General features: G+C 41.5%; 1 long non-coding RNA gene across 2 annotated transcripts in view; it reads right to left on the reverse strand.

Annotated features, from left to right (window-relative positions):
* Positions 1-216: 216 nt before the first annotated feature.
* LOC106017789 (uncharacterized) overlaps positions 217-19,427 on the reverse strand; it is a 45,348-nt gene continuing 26,137 nt past the window's right edge. Inside the window, exon 3 of one of the 2 annotated variants that reach the window (XR_011809367.1) lies at positions 217-9,928. This is a non-coding gene — a long non-coding RNA (uncharacterized lncRNA). Of the gene's footprint in view, positions 9,929-16,678; positions 18,872-19,427 lie in introns of those variants that run through there. The other variant, XR_011809365.1, reaches the window with a different exon arrangement.

A 19,427-nucleotide genomic window follows, 5' to 3' on the forward strand; every position in this document is an offset into this window, starting at 1 on the left:
CTAAAACCCTGACACGCTAACCCTGAAACCCTTAAAACCCTAACCCTCAAATCCCTAAAATCCTAACCGTTAAAACGCCAACCCTAAAACTAAAAACCTTGAAATCCTAAACATAAACCCCGAGAACGCTTACCCTGAAACCCAACCCTAGGGCCCTATCCCTGAAACCTTAAAACCGTGAATCAATCATTGGTGATTCAAAGATCGAAGCCGAAATTCCTTTAAGTGGTATATTCTTTATTGCAGCGCTGGATGCACGGGGGATCTCTCCACCTATCGTGCATACCCAAAGCGGAAAGCAGTCTTGAATTTATACAATCAATCTATCAATATTCTACAAGCGCCTATACATATGCATTACCTATCCCCGCCTTCCCTCGCTTCTCATGCTAATTAGCCTTTTGGCACCTTGCGCCTGCGTAGAGCCTCCCAAGAATTGTGGGCAGGGGTCTTTGGGACGTGGGCAGGGGTCTTTGGGAGGAAGACCCCGAGTCTTCCTCACAGTGTACTTTTCACCTTTGGTCAGGAATCTGCTGAATTGGCACGTTTCTTAATTGCGAGAGCTGGTTGTTGCCAATTCTTCCGTTTGTTGTATCTTTATTATGAATTCCAATGTCCAATTTTGAGATTTATAGTCCTTCCATTTGTTTCTCTGTCCGTCTGCCGCTTCCTTATCATGAGTTCCAGTGTCTTGTTTCGAGATATACAGTCCATGTCTGGGGATTGTCCTTGCCTCCCCAATGCCTCCCCAATACCTCCTTAATCAATCCCCCCTTTTCTTTTCCCATGCAAATTCTTTTGCATCAGATACTTTCATTATTTACAGTAACAAAACAAAGCAGGCATCTAAACAGCATGCACACAAATATTCCTAACACTACTAATGTGATTAGAGCAATGAACACTTGTTCCCACCATTGGAAGTTGGGCAACCAGGCGGTTAACTTATTCCATATTTCACTAAAACTCCATGAAAGATCATCTTTACTGATCTCATGTAGGACCCTTGTCTGCTTCCATATTTCTTCCAGGTCGGTAGAGATCCTTCCACTCTGATCTACATACATACAACAACTTGTATTTATTACTGTACAGACTCCCCCTTGAGCGGCCAGTAACAAGTCTAGGGCCATCCGATTTTGTAATACTACCTGTGATAAACTAGATATCTCTTCTTGTTGATCCTTTATAGCATCCAGAGTTTTGTTTTCTAACTTCTCTATAATTGCAGAAATATTAACTATCGCCTTTTCCAATTCATTCACTCCTAACCATGGGATAAACCATCTAACAAAACTATGAAAAGCGGTGTGTCTCTCTATCAATGGATTGTTAATTTTTCGTCTAATTCTCCAGATATGATTTCTCAAGTAACCTCGAGGCACTACATCATGTACTGTCATACTGGGGACTACTGCTCCAAGAGTGCAAGTTCCCTTCCAGTTCTCGGGCAAGACCTTACGGGCTGTATCATTGCATAGCCAATACCACCCTTTTCCTTCTGGAACTGGCCAGCTGGTTGAATTTGCCCAACTGCTAGTTGCACTAATATCAATTGTTTGATTACAAGATGTCTGATTTCCCACATAAGTAGTACCCGTATTTATACAATCCTGTTTTCCCATACCCTTAGGCGGGTTACACCTTTGTACATATACATAGTAAGATTCCAATGGCACGAAGCTACTAACTTCTAGTTCCAAAACTTCTTCATATTTTTGACCCCAAGATGTGTTTTCCCACAAATTAGTCCAAGGTAAGTTTGCAGGCAAGGGAATCCTGATTAACGATACACCCTTATTCCCATGCTGTGGCAGATGGGTGCATACCCAACAGTTCGTCTTATTAATTACTTGAGAAATTGTTTGTATCAGGGACAGGTTCTCATCCCAAACTGCCCACCCCGAATATGAGAACCACACCCCTGCAATCATTAGGATCTGGAAAACCATAATTTTGTTGGTCCAATTGGAGTGGTGGTCCATATCCTTGCCAGGGCCTTCTTCACCCTCGAATCGTGGATCCAAGCTGCTTGCTCCTTAATCTTAATGGCGGTGTGTGTTGTCAGTAATACCTGGTATGGTCCCGTCCACTTTCCTTCCGTTTTTCCTCTAGGGGTTGTCCTGAAAAAGTCTTTATATATATAATCCCTGAGCTTAAAAGGGTGGATTGGTTGATCCAACCGTCTAGCCCAGGTCCTGAGAACAAATTTATGTACTTTATTTAATTATTTCTGAAGTTCAGTTATATATGCATATAAATATTCTAATCCTAACTGCGTTCGATCCTCTCCACTAAATAGAAATGGATACGGCCTTCCATATAAGATTTCAAAGGGACTCAAATTCCCTTTTATTCTAGGTTTAACTCAAATTCTAAGTAATGCTAAAGGGAGGGATTGAGGTCATGACAAATTAGATTCTTGTCCGATTTTAGCTATTTGTTGTTTAATTAAATGTTTCATTTTTTCTACCTGTCCACTTGCCTGCGGTCTATAAAGAGTATGCAGTTGTCTTTAGAATATCTTTAGAATCTTACTTATCTGTTGTACCACTTGCACACAAAAATGTGAAACTCTATCAGAAGACATTGCTACTAGAATCCCAAAGCATGGTATTATTTCATTTAACAAGACTTTAACCACTTCTTCTTGCTTTGTTTGTTCGACAGTGAAAGGCTTCAGGCCTTCCTGAAATCATGTCAGTCAGAACCAGTAAATAACAATACCCCCCTTTTCTAGGGAGTTCTGAAAAATCAATTTGCCACAGTTGCCCCGAATAATTTCCTTTACTGATTATTCCAAATTTTATTCTATTCTTGGTATTGGGGTTATTGTGTAAGCAAATGCTACATTGTTGAGTTACTTGTTTTATTGTTGTATATAAATTTTGTTCCACTAATGTCTGACTCAGGCTCTTATGCAATGTGTCAGCTCCCCAATGTGTTTTATTGTGTTCTGTAAGAACTATGGGCCATATCAAATTAGAGGGTATTATTACACAGTTATCTTTTAAATATACTCATCTATCTGGTTTCATGTTACCTTTCAAATCTTCAATTCTTTTGTATAATTTGGCTTTTTGGTTCATATATATAGTTTGGATTTTACCGTCTGGTATTAAAGACAATGCCTTCACCTCAGTTATTTCAGCTGCCTGTTTAGCCTCCTGATCTGCCAATCGATTTCCAATTTCAAAATCAGAGTTTCCCTTTTGGTGTCCTTGGCAATGCATCATAGCTACCTTTTCTGATTGTTTTACAGCCTGTAACAATTTTAAAATTTCTTCAGCATGTTTTCTTTTTGTTTTCCCTGAGCAGTCAGCAATCCACGTTCTTTCCATATCGCTCCATGAGCATGTACCACGCCGAATGTATATTTAGAATCTGTCCAAATACTTATTTTCCTTCCTGCTGCTAGTTCCAGTGCTCGTGTAAGAGCAATTATCTCTGCTTTCTGGGCGGATGTCCCAGGGGGTAATGGTTTAGACTCGATTACCTGTTGAGCAGTTGTAACAGCATATCCTGCCTTACGTTGTCCTTGTTTTACAAAGCTGCTCCCATCAGTATACCAAGATTCGTCAGCATCTTCTAAAGGTTCTTCCTTAAGATTGGGTCGACTAGAATACACAGTCTCTATTGTTTCTATACAATCATGAGTTATAGGTTCATCCAGATTTCCGCTAAGGAAAGAAGCTGGATTTACGACGTTAGTGACCACAATTTCCACATCATCTAGTTCTACTAATATTGCTTGATATTTTAAAATCATCAATTCTTGTTTAAAGACTTTTTGTGCTTCTCCAGTCCAGACTAACTTTGACTGGTTAATCTTTATCAATTCACATAGAGGCTTTACCAATCGTCCATAATTATAAATCCAAAGGCGACACCAACCTGTCATTCCTAAAAAGGTTTGTAGCTCCTTTACCGTTTGAGGTTCTGGAGTCCGGCAAATGACTTCCTTATGTTCAGCTCCTAGTTCTCGTTGTCCTCCCGAAATTTCAAATCCCAGATAGGTCACACTTTGTTGAGCCAGCTGGACTTTCTGTCAAGAGACTTGATATCCATTTTAAACCCAGAAAATTAAGAAAACTTATAGTCCATTGAATACAGCTCCCTTTAGTCTCGGTAGCTATTAAGAGATCATCTACATATTGTAACAAAGCACCTTCAGTGTCCGGAGGCATCCATGTTTCGAGTTCCCTTGCTAATTGGTTTCCAAAAATAGTGGGGCTATTCTTGAATCCTTGAGGTAGTAATGTCCACGTAAGCTGCGTCTTTTCTGCCTGAATTGGGATTTTCCCATTCAAAGGCAAATAGGTTTTGGCTTTCTGTGGCTAAGCCTAGGCAGAAGAAGGCGTCTTTTAAATCCAGTACGGTAAACCAGACTTGACTATTCTTTAATTTAGTCGGCAAAGTATAAGGGTTTGCCACTACTGGATGTATATCCTCAGTGATCTTATTTATGGCCCTCAGATCCTGAACTAGCCTATATCTTTTCCCATCTGCCTTTTTAATTGGCAATATGGGTGTATTGTATTCTGATTCGCATTCAATCAATAATCCATACTGTATAAATCTATCAATTATCTCTTTAATTCCTTTCCTATCTTCTATCCTCAAAGGATATTACTTAACCTTAACGGGTTTCTCTCCTGGCTTTAATTTAATAATTATTAAGGTCACATTTTTGCTCTTCCAGGGACTTCGGTAGCCCAAACTCCTGGACATATTGATCTGTGATCTCTAAAGGTATTTCACTTTTAGGGTCAGTTTGTATTAGTGCCAAGCTTAACACATTTATTAGTTGTTCTCCTCCTATTCTTAATTTCATTTTCCCTTTTTCAACGACAATTTCTGCTCCTAATTGCTCTAATAAATCTCTACCTAAGAGTGCCCATGAGGAGTTAGGCGTATATAAAAGTCTGTGTATGCCCCATTGTTTCCCTAACTTGTACTTCAAAGGTTCACAAAAATAAGCCTTTTCGGTTACACCTTGTCCTGGTTTCAGTTAGAATAGAGTTAATTTTCTTCCTAGTAGCTGGTATTATTATTATGTCTTATTAAACTGTCTTTATCTCAACTCACGGGCTTCACTTTCCATTTCTCTCCCCCGTCTCAGAGAGGGAGGGGGAGGGTGAGCGAACGGCTGTGTGGTGTTTAGCTGCCAGCCGGGTTAAACCACAACACACCTTTTACCCTAACATAATAATTCTGTGAAGGCATTAATGCTTGATTTAGAACTGAATACGTTGCCCCATATCAATAAGAAATTTCACTTCCATTCCTCCCCTAGCTTCATTATAATCAGTGGAGGATCCACTAGGGTAGATTCCCCAGGTTCCCGTTATTCCTGTTGAAATCAGGGACCAATGATTACCCTAGAAAAAGGCTAGTCAATTTGTCCTCCGAAGCCAGGTCCAAACCGTTTTGTTTTATTTATTTATTTATTTTCATTACATTTCAGAGTTGGTCCAAAAATTCCATTGGGGTTTCTTTTAGACCTTGTTGGAAGCATATTCTCAATTCCCAATTCATCCAGATTTTAGTATTTACTTAGCCGTTCATAATTTTAGGGATGATTAGGGTCTCAGTGGGGTCGGTCAGGGGAATGCAGTTGTCCACAGTTCCCTGAGCGGTCCCATCGGTAATCTGAGCTCGCACATGAACTCAGGTTGTTTTAAGAGTTAACTGTTTTTCTGTTTCCATAACAACTCTCTCTCGGACCCATCATGATCCATTTGCCCCAAAGGGCTAACACCCATGATTTTAAGATCTCTGCCTAGAGCAGAGGCAGAACTATTAACATTCCTACATCCTCTTTCCCTGCTCATTCAACTTCAAACACCTTTAACACTTTCAACAACCCTTTTAACACTTCCTTTATCTTTCTCCAGCCTGTACTTCTCTAATGCCAACATCAAAGGCTCAGTCAGGGGCCAACTTAATTCCGTACCTTTTCCCACCAAGATGCTGAAACAACATCAGTATACAACATTTCATCCTATTCTCCTTCTCAAAACCAACATTAACTGTAGCAAAACATTAGAGTTTAAAGTTCCATTTAGGGGCCACTTTTCTCCACATTCCAGCTTATAAAGCGGCCACCATTGATTACAATATTTTATCAATGTTTTCCTGTTCACACTTCCACCGGCAGATCCTCCAATATCCTTCCAGTGACTCAAAACACATCCTAACGCACTTTTCTTAGGAATTTCACTGCTTACTCGCCCCCCCATTTTCCAGTTTACACTTTCAGAATACACGTGTTACTTACAAAAGCGTATCACAAAAACGTATCACTCACAAAATTACAGGCACGCAATATCTTTCAGTAGCGATGTCACAAAGCTACTATTACCAGCAATATTGCTAAAATCACAATAACAATAGTCAGAGTCAAATTCCACATGCGATAAGTCAGAAAACCGAACTGTGTAACACCGTAACGATATCTCTCTTATAACAATGCCACGAACCTACTATTACCACCAGAAAAATAGCCAAAATCACAGTAACAATAACCAAAGTTAACTACCATACTCCATGAGTCAGAAAACCGAAATAGACAACACAATTCCAGATGGACCTTAAAGCGAGCTCTTTCCTTAAGGTCCCCAAATATACTTATGGTGCTTACCACAAAGTATATACCAAACACTGCCTCGCAGAAGATCACCTTCTGACTTACAGGCAGTTCCAGATACAGATGGACCTCAAGGTCCCCAGATATACTTGTGGTACTAACCACAAAGTATATACCAAATACTGTCCTGCAGAAGTCACCTTCCGACTTACTGGACAGTCCCAGATGACCGGTCTACCAGAAAACCAAACCAGAATAAAGAATATACTCACTTACAATGATGGGGTCCTTGTCTGCCTCCGCAGTGATCCGGTGAGTCGAGGAGTCCCTCCGGGAAATCCCGGGGGTACCCTAGGGAGTCCTGTCCCCAGCGGGTCCTGCGGACCGGCAGAGAGGTTGTCCCATCTGGGGTGCCAGATTGATTCAAAGATCGAAGCCGAAATTCCTTTAAGTGGTATATTCTTTATTGCAGCGCTGGATGCACGGGGGATCTCTCCACCTATCGTGCATACCCAAAGCGGAAAGCAGTCTTGAATTTATACAATCAATCTATCAATATTCTACAAGCGCCTATACATATGCATTACCTATCCCCGCCTTCCCTCGCTTCTCATGCTAATTAGCCTTTTGGCACCTTGCGCCTGCGTAGAGCCTCCCAAGAATTGTGGGCAGGGGTCTCTGGGACGTGGGCAGGGGTCTTTGGGAGGAAGACCCCGAGTCTTCCTCACAGTGTACTTTTCACCTTTGGTCAGGAATCTGCTGAATTGGCACGTTTCTTAATTGCGAGAGCTGGTTGTTGCCAATTCTTCCGTTTGTTGTATCTTTATTATGAATTCCAATGTCCAATTTTGAGATTTATAGTCCTTCCATTTGTTTCTCTGTCCGTCTGCCGCTTCCTTATCATGAGTTCCAGTGTCTTGTTTCGAGATATACAGTCCATGTCTGGGGATTGTCCTTGCCTCCCCAATGCCTCCCCAATACCTCCTTAATCATTGGGAAATAACATAGGCTCAGGAGAGGATCTCAGTACAGTAGCATTTTTATTTGAGATTACAATGGCGGGTGTCCCGCGAGCAGGAGGGCACCTACCGATTCCATACACAGTTTATATACTTTTTTTTTTTTTTTCCCCTCCCAAGGACCAGGACCCTCCCGTTTCCCCATTAACTGTGCAATCCAGGTTCATACTCTACCTGGTGCTTCACCGAAAACACACAGCTGCTGGCCTGTTACAAGTCACATTTCTTTTGAGGCTTTTACTCTTTGAGGTGGTAACGTTTCTTACACCGTGATTTCCACTTAATTGTTGTAAGGATTCTGGTTGTCTGCATTTTACAAGGTTGTCTGTTGTAATAAATGACTAAGTCCCAAATAGGATTACAATCAAAGTTTACAATTTTTTAAATGAATAGAGGTAAGCAAACAGCACTGGGTGCGCCGGGAGTCTCTGCTCCACCGAGACGCACACAAGTCACAGCAGGCGGCTGGTTTTTATGCTCCTAGGCTAATACATATTCATTACTACTTCTAGAAAAGGCAGGGTTATTATAACTAGTTCCTGGAATCCGAACCCGCCCACTGGCGCATGTGTTACCAGTCTCTGGTGGTCCCTCTGCGGGTCTCTCGTACTGAAGGCTCATAGTCTTCCTCCCAGGCTTTTCCCTTGTCCTTCTCCTTTGTCCATCTTGGCTGGATGTCAGAGACTTGCATAGTGCCCCATGCAATAGTCATAACAGTTAGCAGTTATTCTGAAACCCCTTTGTTCTCTTGTCCCCTATTAACCCGAATTGTTGGACCATTCCTCTGCAAGATGAGAAGAGGTAAAGAGAGCAGGAGGAACAGCAGCCCTGTTTTTGGTCTGGCTTAGTTCAACAGGGCGCAGCACAAGCAACCAGGCTGTTTCTCTTCAAAGACTTGCCTTAGCATTGGTGAAGGAAACTGACCGGGCTGACAACCCTCTTACCTTTTTGCACCACTCCACACCATGGGGACTTCATCTCTCCAAGGCTGCACGAGGGAAGGGCGGAAACAAGAAAATAAGCACATCCTGAGGCACCTCATAACCACAGCCTACCTACTGCAATACTTGTGTCTCTCTTCCCAGCTGTTTCATCTCTGTGGCTCTCCATCTCCAAACCACATTCTTTTTAACTGCCATGCAGAGTGGCAGTCCTCCTGGCGCCATAGAGCAGCATCATATTTTTATTTTTTTTATTAGTATTTTTTAATTTCAAAACAGCAGTCCGCTTCCCTCTGGAGATGGACAGTAGGTCCAGCCAGTCACCGAGTTGTCAACACAGAGCTTCACAGTTCCAGAAGGCGCTCTTTCCTTTCACCGATTCCTTATAAATGTTATCTACCACTGGCAAAAGCCATAAACAGACTGCAAACACGCACTGCCATCTTTGACAAACTTTATGTTTTCAATTTTATTATTTCAAAGAGAGCAGTCCACTTGCCTCTCCATCTGTGAAGTAGATCAAACCAGTCACTACGTTGCTGAACAAGAACTTGACGGTTCCAGAAAGCGCTGTTACCTTTGACCGGCTCCTCCTAATGTTTACCTACTGCTGGTTTATACATTTAGAGATTAAAATATAGCTCAAAAACAGAGGAGTATCCCACCATCCCAAAAAACAGTGAGCCAGAAACCTCTATTAAACATCCCTCTCCTAAGTGAATTCCAAGCACCTAAAAATTCTAGAAATCTATAAACTCCAGCCTGCCTAGAGAACCCTGCAACTGACTGAAGGAAAAACAAAGCACTTACCCCAAAGAGCAGCCCAAGCAGAAGGAGCTCTCTGATAGCATGCCTGGGGCTCATATAGCATTCGGCCCCGCCCAGCACCCAAACCCAATCACCTGGAGAAGGGGAGGGGCAAAGTTGCTCCCCACATCCACCTGCCTACCAGCCAAACATGGCCTCCCTGAAGTCCGGAGTCCCAGAACTTCATTTCCCGGTATGCTCTGGGCGTCCATTGTCGGTTATTCCGCCCTCAGTGTTCGTAGCCAATCACAGAGTGTTTCGGGTCTCATTGGAGGCACGCATTAACGCCATTCCGCCCTGTGCTCCAGCCAAGCACGGAGTGTTTCCTCCCTGGATGCCGGCACGCCCTGAAGTCTATTTTGCCCTCGGTTCCCAGCCAGTCACGGCTCCGCTTCCGCCCACAGAGCCAGCCCCGTGCGGCTCCCACTGCGGAGAAGGGCGCCGCCATTTTGCCGCGGGCGGGGCTCTTACAGCGCTGCTTGGTCCCTCTCCTTAGGCGAGCCGGCCGGCTCCGCGCATGCGCAGAAGTAGAGTGACAGGCACAGCTTCCCGGAACAGCACTGATACGCGAGCTAAACAAACAAACAAACAAACAAACAACAACAACAAAAAAATACAGCCGGTTTTGCTGGTGACTGCCACACAAGCCGACTGTAGGAAAGTCACTGTTCTTTCTGAAGGCGTTTAATACCTTGGCGTGGCTTTTTCCTCAAAACACAAACACCTCCGCAACTTTAAAGCGTAGTCCTATGCATGGTTTCATTGAAACATTTTCAAAATTAAGAAGGAACAGAAAGTATGGGTGCTTATCAGATAGTTGTGGGGTAGCCACCCCAGATGGCCCTGAGCTCCCAGCAGACCCTTGTTTGTGGGTCCCTTCCAACTTGGGATATTCTATGATTCTGTGATTATTTTCTGACCCTTTTAGGTGGAGCGTGAGTGACTCTAGTCAGACATATCTTGGTAATGATTGGTACAAAACACTGGTATGGTACCAATGTTGTTCTAGCTATCAAGTGCAGAGCAGAGCACTGTATGGGCTGCTGCTGGGAAAGTTAGCTCCATCCCAGGCGGACCCAGTACACTATCCCAACATTTTTATAAACATGTCAAAATAGCTGAAACCTTGCTGTCTTTTGGTACTAGGAGAATTCAAAGTGGTAGGTTACACACCAAAGTCTACAAGATCTGCTATTTTGTAACCCACTTCATTTGGAGAGGGTCAACTCCTTCCTCTGATGGTTTTTGTATTTCCATAAGCCTACACCAGTAGGATAATATTGCCTTTTTCACTGGTATTTCTAATAAGGTTTAAACTGGTTTGGTTGGGTTCAGCAATGCCCCAGGAGAAATTGAAATTTTCCTTGTCGTATAATTTCAGAATTATTGTTTGTAGCTTTCCCCCCCCCCCCCCCCCCCTTAAAAATATTCTTTTGAAAGAACGCTGCTCTTTCTCCATCTGCCCCTGCTGTCTTTAATTCAGGACCACAGTCGGCTTTGCTAAAAGCCCAGAAATTTCTGAAAGAGCTAGTATATTCATTATACTGGTCCAAAGAACAGACTCCAGTGAAGCCTACACAATATACTCCAGCAGAACAGTGGAGGAACTGGGGATACTGCTTCTTAAAATAGCTTCACTCATCTGCTCTCCCTCACTCTTTGTTGGTTACTTATCAACACCTGTTACTCCTCAGCTGGTTGCTCCTCAGCTGGTTGAAGCAAAGATAGCCATGCTCCATTTCATAGAATCATTAAGGTGGAAAAGACCTCCAAGATCATCTGGTCCAACCATCCCCCTACCACCAATGTCATCACTAAACCATGTCCCTAAGCACCACGTCCAACCTTTCCTTGAACAACCCCAAGGATGGGGACTCCCTGGACAACCCGCTCCAATGCCTGACCGCTCTTTCTGAGAAGAAATGTCTACTCATTTCCAAACTAAACATCCCCATGCCCCCTAGTAGTATTGCTAGTTATCTGTGAGAAGAGGCTGACCCCCAGCTCCCCACACCTTCCTTTCAGGCAGTTGTAGAGAGCAGTGAGGTCTGCCCTGAGCCTCCTCTTCTCCAGACTGAACAACCCCAGCTCCTTCAGCCACTCCTCACAGGACTTGTGTCCCAGGCCCCTCACCAGCTTCGTAGCCCTGCTCTGGACATGCTCCAGGGCCTTGATGTCCTTCTGGTACTGAGGGGCCCAAAGCTGAACCCAGCAGTCGAGGTGCGGCTTCACCAGAGCAGAGTACGGGGGACAATCACCTCCCTGTTCCTGCTGGCTGCACTATTCCTGATACAAGGCAGGATGCTGTTGGTTTTGTTTTACCCCCTGTCTTCTTTCTAAATGTGACTAGGCTGAGTTTTATGAATTACAGGTAATTAATATTGCAGACAATAGCACATACCAGAGCATCCAGTGAAGGGAAACACAACTTCAGTTCTTTCAATGGTTTGCACTTAAGTTCATAGAATCACAGAATCATAGAGAAGAAGAATTTCTTTACTCTGTGGGTGGTGAAGCACTGGCACAGGCTGCCCAGAGAAGCTGTGGATGCCTCATCCTTCAAAGTGTTTAAGGCCAAGCTGGATGGGGCTTTAAGCAACCTGGACTAGTGGGAAGTGTCCCTGCCTATGGCAGGGGGGCTGGAACCAGATGATTTTTAAGGTCCCTTCCAACCCAAACCATTCTATGATTCCATGATTAAAATATACTAAGTTCTTTGTCATTGATACTGTGGTGATAGATTATCAATTTACATTTTTTGTTTGTTTTGTTTATTTTGTTTTGTTTGATTTCTGTTTGAGTTTTTGCAAAAGCATCTGCTCACGGAAAACAAAAGCGGCTTGAGGGAAAGTACCAGACTTTATGATTTTTCTGCCAAATATTTCTGAGGAATTTTAAAGTATTTAGAAAAAATGTTTAAAACTGTCAAAGGGAAGAGTTGGAAGAAGAAGAGGCATCATTGTCACTTTTTATAACCTTGCAAAGAAATGAAGATTACAATTAAAATGAAGATTCAATTCACTCAAACTCATTTTCCCCTCAGTATCATTGTGATAGCTGAATTTCATTACAAACTGGGTGAAGAAAACTTTCCAGAAACAGAAAACACAATGAAACAATTTAAAAACTACACAGGTTTTCTCAGAAGGTAGAAGGACCCTTCCTGTTTAGGTCTAACTCATATCTTTAAGACATTTAAGAAGAGATATTTGAAACCCTTCTGCCCAGGGACAGATCTTAGATGGGAGGCAGCAGGATCCCATCCCACCTGAGCTTTCCTTTGTAAAGTCTTTCTGAGTTTTTTCCTTTGTACTGAGCAGAGTTGTGTCAGATGTGCTGGCATTGAGCCCAGGACTGCAGCTGCAGAGGGAGGGTGCACACTGAATATGGTAGCACCCCATACCTGTACAGCAGCGTTAGAGAAACAGATATCAGCATCACCCTAAAAACCCTGCTGGCACCAGAGCCTCTGCCTGTGTGACCCCTTCTCTCACCTACCTGTACTATTTGCAATGTTGCATGTGCTCAATAGCTCAGATGTTCCCAATGAGAGGTACTCTGTAGACAGTGAGCAGAGGCAGTCCATACAATTCATATGGCTAAAAGTAGATGGAGAATGCTGTCCCGGGTGTCATGTTGTCTTGAATCAATTAATCTAATTACCTTTCATGAGGAGAACAAAACTGCAGATACACGATCAGAGGTTGCATCCATATGCCACTGACCCCAGCCTCCAAGGTGCTAGGCTCCCATGCTTATACCCTGTCCCATGCCAGGATGAATGTCAAGTCGCATGGCGTGCCCTTGTGCCAGAGGTTTCCAGTGGGGAGCTAAGGTGGGCCACTGAGGACTGCAGAGTCAGAGCCTTGCCTATTTGCCCATGCTTGGCAGTGTTCATGGATTTTGAACAATCAGGGCTTGCTGCCCTAATGGATATTGATTCTGTCAGGCGCAGGGGAAGCCAAGTTTCTTTTTAGAAATGAAAGATTTCCCTCTGAGAGAAGGCACAGCTGCTCTGTAGCAGGGCAACAGTACACTAATCTCTTTCATCATCCTGTTGTCTAGGAGAGGCATCCCAAAATTGTCATCTTTGCCTGTAGGGTGCGGAGCTGCTCAATCACATTTCTGAAGATTCCAGCAGTGCATGTGGGGCTAGAGGATTGTAAGGGATGCACTCCTCCATCTGAGGAGCCTTTCTTTTGAACACCAGCCTTGCTGCACCTTTGGGCCAAAGGTTGTGTGGTCAAAAAAGTACATTTACTTGGAATAAATAGCCTTCTTCATATTGGTCAAAAAGTTGAAGATTACCTGAGCTTGCTGTGTCAGTTCTACAACATCCTTTCACAACACTGGGGGAAACTGTCAGACAATGTTAATAACTTTATAGGGAGTACTACAAGTTACAAGGTAAATTTATATTGAACAAAGATCCTGCTGAGATAAGGCAAAATAAGAGGAGCCTGCTCCTCAAGCCAATATCCATTGTTAGGAAGGTGGAGTGTAAAAATACAGGCCTTGCCTAAACCATGGGTGCCAGCTCCCAGATTCCTGTGTGAGATACATAGGTAATTATTTGAGCTAGAGAATCTGGCAGCAGCAGAAATTGTCTTGAAGCCAAAAGTGAAATATAAATAAAAGACACATGATTATTATTTTTTTTCTCTGCACTTGTCTTCAAATAGTATACAGTTATGCTTGGAATTTTGATAGAATAAACTTCTCATATTTCTATTGTAAGGTCTGTTTGGTCTGGAGTGATTTCAGAGAGAATGGGAAACATGGGGATCTTATTCCCCACAGGATAGTTTTACAACAGAGCTCTCCAAGCAGAAGAGCTTCTACTTAGAAGCAGCTCCCAAGGAAATGAGGACAGCTCTCATTTCTTGCTGAGGACAGTTCTCATTTCTTTCTTTCTCATTTCTTGCTTCTGTTGTGCAAGAGATGCACAACATCTCTTGTCATTGAACAAGCCAAACTTGGACCCAGCCAGCTAAACCCTTAGAAGGGGAGAATGCTTGGGGCTGGCAGCTCCAGAAGGTTTCAAATGCTTGCTCCAATGGTCAGGGTATGAATGAGAGGTAGGATGTGATTTCATCTGGAGTCAGTTCATCTTCAGGAGACTGCGTGTTTGATGTTCTTGCTAAAGTCTAATCTTTTTCCTAATGTGAATAAGGAAAGAGGAAAATCGGGAAGCTGTGGTGGCTGTGCCACAGCAAATATGTTTTCAAAGTGACACAAACTGAGATGCTGTTGAGGACTGTTCTGCTGTTCCTGTATGTTAGAAGATATCAGACTGATCATTTCAATGACATTGCAGAGAATTTCATCAAATGACTTTTAAAATCACTGGAAAACCTACACATTTTTTTTCATTATACTCTAATTAATACAAATGCTGAACCACCACAGAACATCTGTGGTATGTCTAGGGAGAGGTTAATCTATCAGAAAAGTGTTAATTCTCATTACTTTTGTAAGATTCTTAGATTTGAGGTTGGTTAGGGATAAAGTAGTTGCAGCATTTTCTGACACAAAAGCAGTAACATTAAGTGAAGCTAGTAGGAGCTGTGTATTGGAACAAATTATTGCAGAAAACATCCAGTTATCCCAGTTCAGCTCTGCATGCCAGGATATTATGAAATCTGGCATTTAATCTGGGCAAATCAGGTACATTCTCCCTTTATGGGGAGAAAACTGTATGTTGCAGTTCCTCACAGACACCTGACCAGTTTTGCTGGGCTTCTGCAGTATGGATGATCTGTACCCGTGGTGGCTCGAAGTGCCTGTCTCTGGAAATGTCTGTACAGACAAAGATCATGATGCCTTGCCCATCATGAGTGCTTACTTCAGCTTCTGGCTTCCTGGGTCAGGAGTCACTGGGAGAAAAGTATGTGCTGGCAGTTAGCTTCTTGTGTAATTCATACACAACTCAGCTTCATGCACCTGTAATATTTTGTCACTGCCATTCTGCAAGTTGCAAGATCCTTTAAGAAACTCCATCTAAGCTGCAGCAGTACATAACTGGACCAAAGGGCATTTTATCTCCATACTGACCCTCTGAGTTTGCAGTTTTACTTGAGATAGTCTTCTGCAGATTTGACTTTGAAGTATTTTTGATGCCCACTGGGGTTTTCCTGTGTAAAGATCACTGTCTGCTTCCTTCTTTATACATACCTTCCCATTCCTTCTGTTGCAGAGTTTTATTATTATTATTTTTAATCAAATGGCTTTTCTTAAAAACAACAACAACAACAAAACCACAGCTCTCATTCTGTATGATAGAGAAACATCTGCTTTCATTTGCTGAGTCCTGACTACTTGGATTTGCTTCCATACATATTTAAATTGTACTATACAGTTATGCAATTATTTTTCAGTGTCCTTGACAGATAGAATGTGACTATTTAAATTGCATCCTCTGTATACACTTGTTCATCGTCCTTTATTCTGTTTTAACAATCTGAAAGGTTATGGGAACTTCTTCGACTTTGTGCTTATCTACCTAATTTCTGAGCATGGTGATTGTGATGGGAACTCCTGGTGACTGCATGCTACACCCTGATGAAAATGTGAGACAGGAGCTAATGGAGGTATGTCCTTTTACAGTGCTTTCATTATTTTCCTTCTTTTTCTAACTGTTTTTGAATCTTTAGAAATGCTCAGAAGACCAACAATGCCAAGTTTTAATGAATTTTAATAGTGTTTGAGACGTGAGTCTATATAATAGAAAATCAAGTATATGTTCAAGTGAATTTTGAGTGTGCAATTTCTCAGAAAAGTCTCAAAACCCTCAATCTTTCTCTTATTTCATACCTCAGGTAGTCATTTTGTAATTGGATATTGATAGTCTTCTCATTTTCTAAGCCTGTAGAAAATTATAACAGTGTTTCTTATTTCTGCTAACCTTCCATGAGTTGTTTCCATGCATGTGGAGAAAAAACAACTAAAGAACAGTCATTCATTCCTATTCTGTAAATTGTCATGTCATATAAAGGGAAATCCTCTTGAAGGAAAGCCACAGGAGCTCAGTGTTTGTCTCTTTTGCACCACTCAACCAGCTAGTAATGTTACGTGTAGGAAGCAAACAGATAATGGCTCAGTTGAATCCCAATGCACTGGTCAGTGGACTCTTAATTAAGAACAAGAGGCATTCAGTATGTCTTCAAGCATAGCAAAATTTCTTGTTTGTATTCAGTTGTATAATGTTTTACAAGATATTGTATTATGTGTTCATAGGAAGTCTTATAAAGAGCTTTTACATTTTACACTTAAATAAAAAGCACACATAAAATCACTGAATACACGGGGCTTTGTATAACAGAATGAACACTGGTAAAAATATAAGAAAATAATGTTTCTTCTTTTCATGTACTTGTTCACAGAAATAATTATTGAAGGCATATCGGATCTGAGCTTGTGAGGATGTCAGCTTAGTGTGTGTGTTAATCACTGCTGCAGGAGAAGATGGCAGCATTTCATGATTACTTACATTTCATTATGACCAGCAGCATCCAAAGGATCTTCTGCCCATTCCTGTGTACTCTTGATTTACACAGAGGCAGTGCCCAACCTGCCACATCACTTTTGAAATTTGTGACCTACCTTCCATGTGAATTTTCCGTTTGTGTTATGAATCACCTTCCTAGGTGACTGCCTAGCTTTGTGAGAAATGTTTGTCTAGCATCTCCAAGGGATGAATAATGATTTTGAAAAACTGGTTCTTCTTCCAACAACTGAGAATTCTCTTTGTCATAGTGTACTGCTTTCATTCAAAAACCAGATAATTTTTTCCTATTTGTGGTCACTTGTATTATAACATTTTCAAGACATAAACAGTGTCTTACTTGGAAATACTGTTGCTCAAGCTGTTACAAAATGAAATAGAAATATTTCATGTACTTCTATGTCTGAGCATCCTTCAGTGCCAAAACATGTCTACACTATGTCCCACAAACACATGATTTAAACTGGGTATGTTTGTTTAATTTAAAGGAGGCGAACAGTAGCATCTGATCACAAAGCACCTGCTTTCCTTGCACCAGAAATTTAAACAAGATTCACAGAACAAATGAAATATTAAAAGTGTACTAATTGCTATCGTGGCTGCAGGGCAGAGGCATATCTTGGTCTCCCTACAATGCTTGCAGCCTCCTCCTGACTGGTCAACTTTGTTTTTCACTCAGTGAACTTTAGGAAGACAAAAGTTTGTTGTTTGCTTTGTTATTTGTTTGTTTGCTCATTTATTTATTTATTTATTCTAACTGCAGGAGCACTTCAGGTTTGGACTGTTCGTGTGAAACAACAAATTCATTAACTTCTGTCTGCTGCCCTGATTTATTTCTGCTTTGTCTTAGTCTTCTCTTACAAAATCATTTTTCCTGATCTCACTCAAATACACAAAATCAAAGGGCAGATTTGCTATGACTCATCTGGATTGTTATATATGGTTATCATAAAGTAGAAGCCAAACTTCAAGAACATTCTAGCTGTTCCAAAAGTTACACTGTCTAAAACTTCTACTTAGAAGGAAGTGGTATTACTGCTGTTTCCTTTTCTCTGGATAGTGGATAGAAGCCCTTCATTCACTCCATTAAAGAAGCAAAAGCAAAATTACGATATCGGAGAAATACATTCATTAGCACATTTGTCGGTGCTAAGTGTGCAAGAAAGGCTAGATGTCTTTAATGGTTTACCTTCTACCAGCAATAGCAGTAGAAAGGGTTATGAAATACTCAATTATGGAAAAGAATCACAATGTCAAGAAGCCATGGTCCTTAGACTCTTTATGTTCATTTTCAGCTTTAAGTCTCCAGAAGGTTCATCATCATTTTTCTAGCAAAACAGACTAACTTTTCATCCAATGCAAATATTTTTTTTTCATATTTTAATTCTCAAAGTTTGAAAAAAAAACCAAAAAAACAAAAAACCAAGCATTTTGTACTTTAAAACAACAGAATTTATATTTATCTGAATTTGAGTGATTAGCTGCAGTGCAGGCAAGACCCCAATCTTGTGCTATACATCCCTATGCTTTGAGTCATTTGTTAAAAAGTAACAGTCATGAAATAGGAAGTGAACCAAAATAATTCTTTTCTGATGGTTCTGGTGTTACTTGGCAGGCAGCTAAGCACCACACAGCTCACTCCCCCTGTCACAATGGGATAGGGGAAAGAATCAGGAAAAAAAAAAAAAGTTAAAACTCATGGATTGAGATAAAGACAGTTTAATAGGATGGAAAAGAAAGGGAAAATAATAACAATTATTTTTATTATTATAAAGGAGTGTACAAAGCAAGCAATGTACAATGCATTTTCTCACCGTCTGCTGACACCATCCAGCGAGACCCTGAGCAATGGCAGTCCTGCTTCAGCCAAATCCCTCATTCTTATTGCTCAGCATGACACCACATGGTGAGGAATATCCCTCTGGCCAGTTTGGGTCACCTGTCCTGGCTGTGTCCCCTCCCAGTTTCTTGTGCACTCCCAGCCTCCTTGCTGGCGAGACAGTATAAGAAGCTGCAAAATCCTTGACTTAGTACAAGTACAGCTCTGCAACAACTAAACAGTCAGTTTGTTATCAGTATTATTCTCATCCTAAATCAGAAACACAGCACCATACTAGCTACTTGGAAGAAAATTAACTCCATGTCAGCTGAAACCAGGACACTGATACATATTTTGTAGGACTGCAGCTTCTGGATACTAGTTACTACTGTCCAAAGAAAAGAATCTAGAGTTTGTTTTTGTTTCTATAAGAAAAAGAAAGGGCATGCATCCAAAGTGTGAAAATTCATTAAAGTTCTGTTCCACTGCACCTTGTGTTAGCACAGGTTGGTATATCTGTGCGTACAATCAAAAAGCTAAATATTTTAAGAGATTAATTAAAAATTCACCTTCAAGTGTTATTTGGCTAGGAATAAAAAGCTTAACTACCTAAGCTTCTGTTTACTACATATGTCTCTGAAGAGGCAGGAAATGTCAAAAGAAGCTGTGCAAATAACCATTAGATAGTTTATGACATTAACCTGTTCAGTACACTTCTAGCCTAAAAGTCACCAATACAAAACAAGAC

Source organism: Anas platyrhynchos, chromosome 5 (assembly GCF_047663525.1).
Source record: "Anas platyrhynchos isolate ZD024472 breed Pekin duck chromosome 5, IASCAAS_PekinDuck_T2T, whole genome shotgun sequence".
NCBI lineage: Eukaryota > Metazoa > Chordata > Aves > Anseriformes > Anatidae > Anas > Anas platyrhynchos.